This window comes from Bemisia tabaci, chromosome 7 (assembly GCF_918797505.1).
Source record: "Bemisia tabaci chromosome 7, PGI_BMITA_v3".
In the NCBI taxonomy this organism is placed as follows: Eukaryota; Metazoa; Arthropoda; class Insecta; order Hemiptera; family Aleyrodidae; genus Bemisia; species Bemisia tabaci.
The window spans coordinates 571,836-585,009 of record NC_092799.1 but is presented as its reverse complement, the minus strand read 5'-3'; the positions used below and the strand labels follow the sequence as shown (position 1 = coordinate 585,009).

The following is a 13,174-nucleotide window of genomic DNA, read 5'->3' as shown; positions in this document are numbered from 1 at the left end:
GGGGGGAGGGGGGGGGGGGGCAGCGGTGATGAATCTATTGTCCGGCCGTGCGAGCACCTGCCGGGCCCTAATTGAAGTCCCTGAAAAAGCGGGACCGCCCCGTGAAAAAACCGCCGCATCGCTCTCCGTCCCTGCGAGTCGTGTCGAGTTTCGTCCTTGCACTGTGCGCTGTCGCACACTGCCGTGCTAAGGAAAAACGCCGTATGAACCTTCAGGCGTTGCAAAATTTCCTATGATAAAACACGACTTTCCTAGTAAACTTATGAAGATTTATCCTGCAATTATACAAATAATTTTGTTCGCAATTTTACCCAACGTTCCTGAAAATTTCGAGGGAAATATTTATGAATTTCCTCAAAAATAAACATTTTAATGAAGGAAATTTGGCAACTCTCGAATGTTCATACAGCGTTTTTCCTTAGCACGGCAGCATAGGACGCTGACTACGACTTCACGGTGAGAAATTTCATGGTATTCAGCCGAATAGCTTATACATTTCGTCACATTCCGGCCAAGTACTTAAAATTTTGGTTGAATTTGTTTCAAAATCCAGCTGAATTTACTTTGTGCTGCCTATGAAATTCAGTAAAATTTTCAAACAGATTCAACTAAACATTTCTCTGTAAAAAAATAAAATGGCGGCGGAAACTTTTAAACGTCGCATGGAGCTTGTGATACTTTTGCCGGAGGGTGGTTGGCGATGAGGAACTGCTAAGCCTGGCTATCTTTTAACATCAAAATCTGGCTTCGGAATATAATGGCGTATTATACGAAGAATTTATTTCGAAGAAATGCCAACTCGGACAAACAAAATTTTTCTGGAGACAAAAAAAAACACACAGAGCGCAGGAAAGTTATCACGATGAAAAGGATATTGGTGTAAAGGTGTGTTGTCGAACCACTTTATAAGCGCAAAAGTTGCAGGATGTGCGCCAAATTTTTTTTTACTGTAAAAATTGAATTTTAAAATTTTAGAGTTTAAGAGAATGACCTTGACCTCTCTAGGCGGTGTGTGAGCGACGAGCGGATGCTACAATGCGCAAACAGCTTCTGTACGGGACAGGTGGATTGAAAACACCTGAGTGACTTCCCAATTAAATAAAGCATTGAATGCTTAGAGCTGTTCCACTATATGCAATATGAATCTCCTGCTTTTGGATGCGTCACTGTCTGTAGGGTGTCCCAAATTAAATACGCCGTACTTTAGGAATCGACTTTGGCGGCAAAAATACTAGCACTATATCTTCCGGGAAAAGTTTCCCTGGAGATGCTCTCATTCGGCCCTACAAGTCCGGTAATATTGTTGATTTTTTCCGAGACTCGTATTCGACTTTTTTTTAGAAGAGCTCGACGTCATGTACGTGGGGGACTGAGTTAACTTCAACGTACTTTTCATTTGTTTGTGATTCCAAAGGTATGTGCCTCTATGAATAGGTTGTGAGCATGATTTGTACATTCAAAATTTGCGACGTCATCCACCGTGGTAATGCATACAATGGTTTCTTCAACTTTGTTTCCATCAACTTGTGAAACACAAATTGGCACAGGTTGCTCATGGTATATACCAGATTGCACTGAAAATTCAGCATATTCCCCATTTAACGCAATGTACCTAAAATATCCATGTTTTCTCACACTATCTGGCAACCTTGAGGTTGCTGGACGTAAAACATGGCTGAAACCAAGGTGAAAATAACCATGGTATGCAGTGCAGTGATGGATGACACTGTCGACAGTATTTTTCGATGAGCGACATTTCTTTTCATACCAGACATAATAAGTTGACATCACAACGGATGAATCTTATTAATTTTTGCTGATCTGTAAGCTTTAACCATCAAAACACGATTCTGTGGCCAGTGCAAGTGACCCATTGATTTGGAAATCGGTGCCAATCGGAAAAGGTGTTCATTACCAACAACCTGTTTATCGATCATTTTTCGTGGCTTTAAATGGAAGATCAATCGATATACCGCAAAGCACACCACGCACTGGTGAATTCATTTTACTCAGATTTAGTGTATTGTTTCAACAATTCCAATTTCATCGGAGGAATCGCCAAAATTTTAACAAAAAAAAAATCAAAACTTTACTGACTTAACTGTTCGCATTCATGCTTCAGGAACCTCGTGCATAGATTCTGCGGGCGAACATAATTCCTTTTAGCATCAATACGTCTATAATTATTAACTAAATTATTGTTTTTGGATTTACGTTTTTTTGTAGTTATTTCCATTTAATTCAAATTTGGACGTCTTTGTTTTTAGCTTCGTTTTATGTTTATTTTACTGGAGGATACTTGGACGTATTGCTGCCAAACGGAACTATGTGCATTATGACGAGAGCCCTGTTTTGCATATATTCTAATGGGTCTCAGGGCTCATGTCTTAATGCACATAGATCCGTTTGGCAGAAATACGTTCATTTGGAAAAATATGGAAGCTCGCTCGACGCTGTTCCTCGGGTCTGGAGCACGAAACAGATGCGATGATCCTGCCAGACTCGTTTTTGCGAAGGCTCCTAACAATGCACTTGCTCATTGTCGCCAGATAGTGAATTTTTGATCCATTTCAACCCATGTAAAGCATCCATATTAAATCAAATAATCTGGCAGCCTTGCACTTGTTGCGCGGGGAGACTGACGGTGAGTTGAGGGCCCGACGAATGATAATCGGCCAGAAAAACGTCGACAGTCACGAATGCAACCCCCCCCCCCCCAGGAGCAACCCTCTCATCCCCCGCGACCCCCACGACTTACGACCGTGACCTCCCTCAAGACGGGTGACTCCCAGCTCCTCCCCTGAGTTGAGTCGAGTCAGCGACGGAAATGAACGCTACCGCCTCTGAAATCGCAGGCGAAACGCTCTCTGCTCCATCGCCAAAGTGAATCAACCCCCTTCCCATTGCAACCCTCCCCAAACCGCCCTTAACGCCGCGGCTCCGTTTACCTCGAGTTCCAGACGCAGAATCCCATCTGAAGGCTCCGTCAGCTTGGCTCGCACTATCGAAACGCATCGACGACTTTCCAAGTTGGCAACAACGTTTTGTCTCCATTTAAATACATTGAACATATCAATTTTAGGTAAGACATGCTGTCTCACTAAGAATTGACAACTTTAAAAGCATTTAAATGGAGAAATTACATGTGTTGCAAACTTTCAAGACTCTTACTTTGATTGGTGAAGAGGTTAGCAACACTTTATAGGAGAGCTGCATCATGATGAATGCATAATGAGCTCATTTTTCAACCTGTATTTGCTCTCATGGAATCAAAAACCTGATACTAAAATCGCGGTACACGTGAATGGTCACGTATGTGCTGAAATTTTAAGCCCGGTTACGAGCGGAGGCAGCACAAGGGAATAGATTCAATCAAACGGTTTCGAGCCCTTTGGAAGAAATCGCTTTTGATTCGATTCATTTGTTTATAGTGCCTCTCAGGATAGTTAAATCTATTTTCAGAGCCTTTCTACCCGCTCAGACCTTTGAGTTTTGAGGTAAATACAAACTGCTCGTTTGAAATCGTGTGGTGGGAGGAAAATTGATAATGATGAGCCGGAAAAAGATTATGAGAGCCTCTCGGAAGCAGATATACTCATGCTTAATGAAATTTCGTCTTCAGTTGAGCGGATTTTGCATCGGGTGGATCTATGACAAGTGGGAGGTTGAGAGCTTAGTGCTGCCGTGCAAAGAAAAAACGCCCTATGAACGTTCGAGAGTTGCCAATTTTCTCCTAGATAAAACATGTATTTTTGACAACATTCATGCATATTTTTCCTTGAAATTTTCAGATATTTTGGATTAAATTGCGTACCAAATTGTCTGAAAATTTTGGAAAATGATTTTCAGAATTTTTCCGAGTAAATTCGGTTTCTATCGGAGGAAACTTGGCAACGTCTGAAGGTTCATACGGCGTTCTTCCTTAGCACGGCAGAGTAGCACATCATGCTCCTCACGCTTGAATGCTCGAGCCATGACCGCTCGACTGAAATCAATCATATTTTCCTCCGAACCGGGCCGCATGAAATTCATGCTCCATTGAGCCTGTCCTTATTCAAACGATTGTCCTAATGATTTCACACGATTTAAGTGACCAAGCTACCCCATCAACGAGCATGCTATTCGACAGAGAAGCCTTGAGCGCCGGACGCCGCGCCGACGGGGGCTGAACCGCACAGCGGCCGGGGAGCACTGCTGTGTTAAGGAAAAACGTCGTATGAACCTTCAGGCGTTGCCAAGTTTCCTTCGATAAAAACCAAAATTACTGGGAAAATTTTGAATATCATTTTCTTAAATTTGCAGACAATTTTGTACACAATATAATCTAAAATACTCAAAAATGTCAAGGAAAAATATGCATGAATTTTGTCCAAAAGACAGATTTCATTTAGGGAAATTATGCAACTGCCGAATGTTCACACGGCGTTCTTCCTTCGCTCACGCAGAACAGAGTAGCCTTACTCCTAAAATATGCTATATACCAAAAGCCTCCCCGAGGATGATTTCATATTACGGGCGAATGACGATCAAGTTAAACGCCTTTCTCTCCTACTCCCAAGACTTTAATTAAACTTCTTTTTTTAATCACCGTCTCGTTCATTTCGCTGCGGAGATCCAGGGGTGGGGAAGAGGGGTATTTCAAAAATTCGATCCCATCCCTTTGCCTTAATAAGCGCCCGGCGAGGCCGAACAGCCGAACACCCGTCGCACAGTGGAGAGCTCGGAAATGGTGTGAAAACTATAAACCTTACGTCTTTGTTAATAACAAAACGCCGAGTTTAAAAAGTGGTTTTGTTGGGTTTTTGTGCAAGTCTTTTACGAAGCGTTCTTTTAGATTTATACATATTGAGGCCTATATAAACATCACGGAAAAAATGAAATTGCTGAGTTAACAATTTTGTGGTTCAAACACTGTAGATTCTACAATAAAAAAAAAATGCTAATTTAACCACCTCCGTAAATTAGCTTTCCACTATTGTAAAATGACATTCAACAAGTCGGACATATTTTCTAACAATTTAATTGTTTAATCAGCAATCTGGTTTCTCCGTAATCAAAATTTGCTGTTTTAATTAAAAATTTCATGTCACTGGCTGATTATATGTAATCGATTATCAAAGCGAGACAAATAAGACAAGATGAGAGATTCTACAGATTGAAACGAATGGTTCTATTAGACTTCGGGGAAAATGAAGGACTATGCTACTTGCACTTGACGTGGCACAAGTTCCTCTCAATTTAAAGATTCAACAGAGAAACATATACATACAAGTTAACACATTAAAACTCTTTATAAAATTCCCTCGGCATGTGGAGAATGTGTATATTCCTAAAATTTCAACTCAAAATGTTGATTACTTTATTATTGAAAAAGTTAAACACGAAAAGTACCTAGGCAACGTCTGACGTAGTCATGTTGATTCCGGTTAAATCCATCCCGATGGGACGGCGTCAGGCGCCGTGATGCAACTATTCGTGTTCTCAGGATGTCCGTCTTGCCTATTATGCAAATTGAAGGCGCTAAGGCTTTCTATAAGCTTTCGTGGAGAAGCGACAGGATACGCGTGATATGTTAAGGGCGTTCGTAAAGTTGCAAGACGTTGTCTCCGTGTCTGAGGCGCAAGCAGATCAGCCGGCCGATTATTGACATTAATAGACCAAGTGATAGACAAAGAATAAAAAGAGAAAATGGAGCGATCCTATCGGTGGAAGTGGGTGCTATGCAATGGACAAAAAAGGTAGTTACCCGTTTCAACCAATCGGCTCGCTCCATTTTCCTGTTGTCTTCTTAGTCTACACATGTGTCTACCAATTTTGATGAGGTGCCCACTGACAAAAGAACGTAACTTCGTTCCCATAGGTTACAAAAATAGACGCAAAAAATTAACATATTTTACAAGAATAATACGGCTATACAGTTCCTGTCCAAAACTTTGCAGATTTTTGCTCCAAGTTAGAGAAAAATTCGGTGGTATTTTTGGCAGGCTGATTATTGAAATTGATAGACAAAGCAATAGACAAAGAAGACAATGGGATAAACAAGAAATCACTGGTGGAGGCGGTAGGTTGCAAGACTCTACAGTTAGTCCATCAATTTCTCCCGAACTCTATGGCAACCTCCCGTTTGAACCTAACGAGTCGCCACATTTTCCCTTGGTCTTTTAAGTCTATAGATTTGTCCATCAATTTCAATAATCATGACTCGTTTCACTGTGCGACGCGACGCTTCGGGTAGCCCTCGGGTTCTCGCCCAGCCCATGCTGCCGTGCTGAGGAAAAACGCCGTATGAACCCTCAGAGGTTGTCAAAATTCCTCTGATAAAACACCAATTCCCCGGTAAACTTAGGCCTTGTCCACACGAACGCGGTTCGCGGAACTCCGTTCGGGAACTTGTTCCGGAACAGTTTTTTGCTGGCTGAAACTTATCCTCCAAAACCTGGAATTCCCCCGTGCTCCGAGCTTCTAAATATGTTTCTTTTGATGTGAATTTGCTTGTTTTTGTTTTTCACGTCCTTTACATATGATCTTGACATTTATTTTTGTTACTTTGGCGGTCACAATAATCTATTATTTTGCAATATTGTATAGTCTACAACATTTTTTGGGAACTTCCCTGACTTTCTTCTCCGTGAAATGAATATTCTACGGAAATTGAAGGCTCTATGTTGACTCATTTTCCTTCGATAAAATGACACGAAAGCGGAAGATTTTGAAACGAGATACGCGTTTTCGCAGATCAACCGAGGACATTTTAAAAACTGAAAATTTTCAGAGCAAGACGAAATGTTGCGTTTCTTAAGAACATAAATATGAACAAAACATCTTGGAAGTTTCAAGTTCCAATACTGAGGAGGATTTCTCATAGCGACGTCAAAAACTATATTTATGACCCAACTTGACGAAGATGGATTTCATGATTTAATATTAAGGATAATATTCATTAATTTTTCGTTTTTTATTATGATGTATTTCCAATTACTCATTCGTTCCCAAAAAGTTAATAATCACCAATAATTAAGGTAGATAGATGCGGGAAGCGAGGAAGAGGCTACAATTTAATAACTACCCTAATATGAGTATCTCATTCCCTACTCGTTCCAAATTCCAGCGGCAATTCCATTCGTTCGGATTTCCGTACAAATTCAATCCAAGTCCACACGAATTGAGCCAAGTTGGATGCGGTAATGGAATTCCGGGCACGGAAAGCACGAACCCGCCCAACACGAAATATTGCAGCAATATTGCAGCAATATTGTCAATATTGAAACAATATTGTCATGTAAATATTTCCTTAAATACACTGCAGAAATATGTTGACAATATTGCTAAAATATTTCATGACAATATTGTAACAATATATTTATAAAAATGTTTTAAATATATTTACAAAATATATTTATGTAATTACTTTTAAAACAGTTTGTAAAATATATTTACAAAATATTTTAAAATTATTTTAGAAATATTAGTTTAAAAATATTTGTTTAATATTATGTTAAAAATATTTTATAAATATTATTGTAATATTTAAAAATTAATTGCTAAAATGGCAAAAAATGGTTTGCGATTTCTGCAATTTGCTTTTTTTGCTAAAATGCCCACCCTCGTGGCGAGAACGACAAAACAATTTGCAAAAGTGGTAATTTTATTGTGCGAAAATGGCACTATACTTTTGCGAAATTAACATTACTAGTTTATGCTATTATGGCTAAAATTTTTGCTAGATTTTCAAAATGTTTGCCAAATTAGCGTATGGTTTTGCTCTGTTTACCAATTATTTTGCGGAACTTACTAAAATCAATCGCTAGAAAAAAGAAAGGGGGGGAAGAAAAGACAAAAAGAAGGGAAAAAAATAAATAACATAACATAAATACATCGACATAAATTCAAACTAGGAAAAAGCTCAAATAATTAAAACTGGAAAAAGACGCAATTATAAAAAACAGTAATTTGGTAAAGAAAAAAATGAGAGTTAAAAAAAACGAAAATTTGTAATACATGAATAGGAATATGTTGAGTACAATTAATAAAGAATTTGAAACACAAATTACAGGATGAAATAAAAAATAATAAATAAATAATAAATAATAAATTCTGGTAAAATATTATAAGAATCCGTCAATAAACAAACATATTACGGACTCAGAGGCCTGCGATAGTTAAGAGATTGAATTTACGGGTCCATCTACATCAAGCCTGGCTGGTCTGGTGGTAAAGTACTGGACTTCGGATATCAACTCCACCCCGAGGCGTGGGTTCTAATCCCGACTAGGACGGCGCGGATTTTAAGGTCAGTAACAACTCTACGATCCACAACCTGGACGCATGTGTACATTAGAAAGAAAATTAGTACCACAGACGTCTCCTAGAGTGCGCGCCCACGGATATGGAATATGATAAACTCATCGCAAGTAAATATTTTTAAAATATATTATCAATATTACCTTGACAATATTGCTGCAATATTGTCAGGGGGGCGGACAACAAACTATTGCAGCAATATTATTTCGATATTGTTAAAATATTGTTAAAATGTTTTTGACAATATTTCAGCAATATTTTTAAAATATTTCCGTGTTGGGCGGGAAGCCACTTTAAAGAGAGCAGATGCGACCAGACAATAATCATATGCCGATGCTGGAGCGATTCAAATCGGAGGATACTTGATATTTCACCATTATTTCATGAGTTAGTCCTTGTATTGAGCAGAATTCAATTTGCTCACAAGATAACATTACACAGCTATCGCGGAGTATTGCATACTTCCAAAAAGTAGATGGATAAATGAAAGATCAAGAGGGGCCGTTTTTGAGGGCATCCTGAATTTCCTCACTCCACGATTTTTAGCTCGTTTTGAAGGGTGGAGGGATGGAATTGAAGCAGAAATGTCGAGGTGTTGGTGTTGGATCCTCGAAGGGCTGTGGGTCGATAGAGAGCAATGGCGGTCAGGTTTGTCGTAGAGCGCCACCAAGTGCTGTAAAGTAGGGTACACTCGTATGTGTGTAACGTCAATAGGATGCAGTTCGGTCAAACGGAACTATGTGCATTATGACGTGAGCCCTGTCAAGCATACATTGTTATGGATCTCAGGGCTCATGTCTGGATGCACATAGTTCCGTTTGGCAGAGATACGTTCAATATTGAACGGGATGCATAATCATTTGCTCATTTTCCCTCTCTTTTCGGATACAGCACTTGCCTAGACATGGGTCCAAAAACCCGATAGAGGCAGGAATGCATTGCATCACATGTCTGAGGAATGCTTGAACCACTCAGAATGTCCTGAGCACATTTCCACATTTTCCTGGTAATTAACGGTATTTACTGACGGTAGATACCCTGCGAAATATTCTTATATAGCATGAAACTATGGCTTTTTTGCTGAAACGTTGAAACAAACTAGGGAGCTACGCCCTTTGTTGCCCCCCCCCCTCTCCAGGCGCTTCGCATAATTAATAATATTAGAAATATAATATACATAAGGAGACATGACAGGCTAGTTTAATCTATTTTGAAATGCGCGTTTAAATATAATAAATACTGCTTTACGCTGTCACTTAGAAGCACAATATCTCGTTTCATTCAGAAAGAAAATAAATATAAAAAGAAGCATAAGAAATCAGATTATCAGCCAGGGCCAGGGAGGCAACACGAAGAATAGTTTGACTTCGATTATATAAAAACTCACTTACGTGAAGAATGTAATTGCATTATGCAGCACTCACCTGAAACAGAACAATAAGTTATGTAAAGAAATTGAAGAAGTGAATACACTTTGAATTATTTGAGTAATTGTTGGGTAAGTATGTTTGGAGAGAAGTGTCATATGCGACAAAACAAAGAAGAAAAAACCCCTTAATATTGAAATACGATACCTTTGAATAAATGAATGAAAAATAAGGGGATCTCGATCAACGTGCATATCAATTGGACGGATTTCTGCCAAACGGAACTATGTGCATTAAGACATGAGCCCTGTGACCCATAAGGATATATACTTGACAGGGCTCACGTCGTAATGCACATAGTTCCGTTTGATAGAACTACATCCAATCAAGGGTATACTCACGAGCTTTCTTTGCGGAAAAATAATTAATTCGAGTAAATAATTTGACTAATAAGTCATGTCAAATGAACAATGATGGCAATAAATGTCAGTCGTAAAGAAAATGATTTTAGTGCAAATCATCCAATATAAACCGTCCTTCAGCCAAATCTAAAACTACTGAAGTTGGAATTTTTGGGCGAAATTCTGCAACTTCCAAATGATTAAACGAGGAACGTTTTGTTAGCACAATGGAATTTCGAATGTATGCAAGCTAATTCCTGCGATTGAGTATTTTATGCAGACTATTCTGATAAATTGCTGCCATACAAAAAACTTTGCCATCAATACTGCTGATGGGCACTGAAGAGAGGCAACTATTATTCGCTGATTTTCGTTCAACAACTGCGACAATCAAGTTTTTAATTATCTCGAGGGGTGAGTTTGAAAAAGAGGAAGTGATGTTCAAGCTGCGGCCCATAGAATGGATCAAAACTTTCGTCACGGGGAATTTAGTTTTGGTTAACATTGTCATTCCTATCCGATGACCAATATTCGCTTGTCAACCTGCTATATTATCAAGATGAAAATAAATGATGTCACATTGGAATAAAATCGCTGTAAGCCTACAGTACATTGAAACACAATGTTGAAAGATCGTATTCTCACCGTTCCTTAATTGATTAGTTCCTCTCCTGAAAGAGGCTGTGTGCAATTTACGCCGTCATCCACCATTCTGGGGAGATTTACCTTGTCATCATAAAAGCTCGTTACTCAATCTTGTACCTACTGACGCTCATTAGAGCTAAAGATTAATAGCTGTGATTGAAATCTTCGAACTTTTTGGCTTCGATTTCCCCTCAAAATTGTGTGGACCCATCATCATTTTACTACCTTGTTAGATACAGTTTGGTCACATTTTTTAGTGTTTTTCTCTTGTTGAAGGCCTCCTTAATGACAATGTAAAATATAAGTGTCTTATGGTGGTCGTTCTTGATAAATTCTTCTTTCCGTTGGTGACCCGATATGGTTTACAATGTGATTAAAGGAGGTTTAAGGAGATCATCAAAATAGCATCATAGAGAGGATAATTTTTGCCAACCTCGAGTAAAATTTACGTGTGTAATTTTGGAAACGGAACCTTGAATGGGATTACGATGATCGGAAAGAAAAAACGGAAGAAAATATTCTGCGAGTGTTATAAATCTCAATGAAGGTTCCCACCTACCTACCTTTAAGTTTCTCAAAATCATTGAATTTTTCCGTATTGTGTACCATTTTCAGTGAAAAATCATCGTAATCCCTTGCAAGGATCAATATGCATGGTTATTTTGCTGGATTCAACTTTAAGTGGTGAAAAATCGTCCTTCATACGGTGCTATTTTTAGGGATTCCTTAAACCTTCTTTAATGACAATGTAAGCATTATTAGGCCTCCTAAAAAAAGGAGCTGTACACGGAACGACTAAGAATGCGGGTTGATTATTGAAATTGGTAGACAAAGTGATAGACAAAGAAGACAAAAAGGATGTGGAGGGATCCTGTTAATGTAAGCGGGTGGTTGCAGTGGACAAACGAGGTAGGTAATAGACTTACTAACGACAACCCATGAGAGACCCTAAAGTTAGTCCATTATTTTCTCCCTTGATATATAAAAACCGCTCATCTTAACCAATAGGATCGCTTCATACTCCTTATGTCCTCTTTGTCTATCAATACCAACAATGAGCCCGCTGTAAGTTGTTGGGAAGATTTACCTGTGGGAGCGATAGAGAATTGGTAATCCGCATGGCGCTGTTGGAAGCGAAAGAATTCACACTGCTCACTAAAATACAAAACTCGGACTAGTTTCACGAAGAATGAACTTGAAATTTAAAAAAAAAATGAATTCTCAAGCTCGCTTGAGTCTTTGAAACTGAAGCTGAATACGGAACAAAGGGGGTTTGGATCTGTCGAGGATCGGAGTGTTGTTGAACGGATGCCGAAACACAACTGAGTTGGGAACCTTCGGCTCGGCTCCCGCGAGAGGTTTTCTAGGGTTTCGGCGAGCGTCGCGACGTCCGATCGGGGCCAGCGCGGGCGCGTCTATGCACGTGGTCCTAGCGCCGCGACGCCGAGCCTTTTACGTCATCGCCGAGCGGGGTCGCGAGGGGGGAGGGGGCGTCGCTACGCACGCGTCCCCGAGTCTCTTATTCGAGAGATTTTCATTTTCCCGGTCTAACACAATTATTCAAAATACGAGTTTCCTCGCCGAGCCATCCATCATGGTCGTTGACTTCCTCCACCCCTCCCCCCTTCCCCACTCCAGAACCCTCCCGCAACCACGGGTCCCTTGCGCTAGGCGCGGAATCGTCTTTTCATGGTTGAAAATCGGTCATTTCCCACCGTCTCAAGATAGGGTTCTCTTCTGGTCTTGTCCATAAATCAGTCTCTTATTTTCCTTTTTTTTTTTTTTTTTTCAAAAAGGTACACGGATGGAGCCCAAGGTAAGTGCGGCAAAGGTATGCTCTTGCCAACTTCTGTGCTGTCGTGCTACGGACACACGCTGTATAAACATTCGAGGGTTGCCAAGTTTCCTCCACTAAAACGTTTGAGGATCTTTTTGAGTATTTTCTCTTAAAATTTCTAGATATTCCTCAGATCTAATCGCGGATAAAATTCTCTTATTAATCGGAAGGAAAATATTTACATGATTTCCACAAAAATTCCTATTTCACTATGGGAAAGGCAACGTCTGAAGACTCATACATCGTTCTTCCCATGCACAGCAGTTTGGCCGGAACGCTGTTTCTTTCCCCCGCCGGCGGAGCTACGGCGCGAGATTTTAACTCGTAATAAGTCATGAGATCATCACTAAATTACTCAGGGTCTTCCTTAATGTTGAGAAGCGTTACGCAGCAGTGGATGGAGGGAACGTCAAGCAAAGTGTATCGTAATAGTGACGAATCATAACAGTCCGCGGCTGTGAAGTGTTTTACGTTTGACGTCTCCCGTTGTCTTGAAGAACCGTTGCCAAAAAAAAAAGAAAATACTAATTTTATTGCGGTATAATTTACCTTGCTCGTTGCTACTTAGTCGAACCCAGATGGCGGTTTTAATTCCACCACAGAAACTCAGACTCCGAACGACG

General features: G+C 39.9%; 1 protein-coding gene across 3 annotated transcripts in view; it reads right to left on the bottom strand.

The window, feature by feature from the left end:
- Positions 1 to 12,144, bottom strand: part of LOC109031971 (dual specificity calcium/calmodulin-dependent 3',5'-cyclic nucleotide phosphodiesterase 1A) — a 423,891-nt gene extending 411,747 nt beyond the window's left edge. For 2 of the 3 annotated variants that reach the window (XM_072302257.1, XM_072302261.1), the window contains exon 1: positions 11,802 to 12,144. The gene's annotated coding sequence lies outside the window, so the exon portion shown is untranslated. The remainder of the gene's footprint in view (positions 1 to 11,801) is intronic. The other variant, XM_072302260.1, reaches the window with a different exon arrangement.
- Positions 12,145 to 13,174: the final 1,030 nt, after the last annotated feature.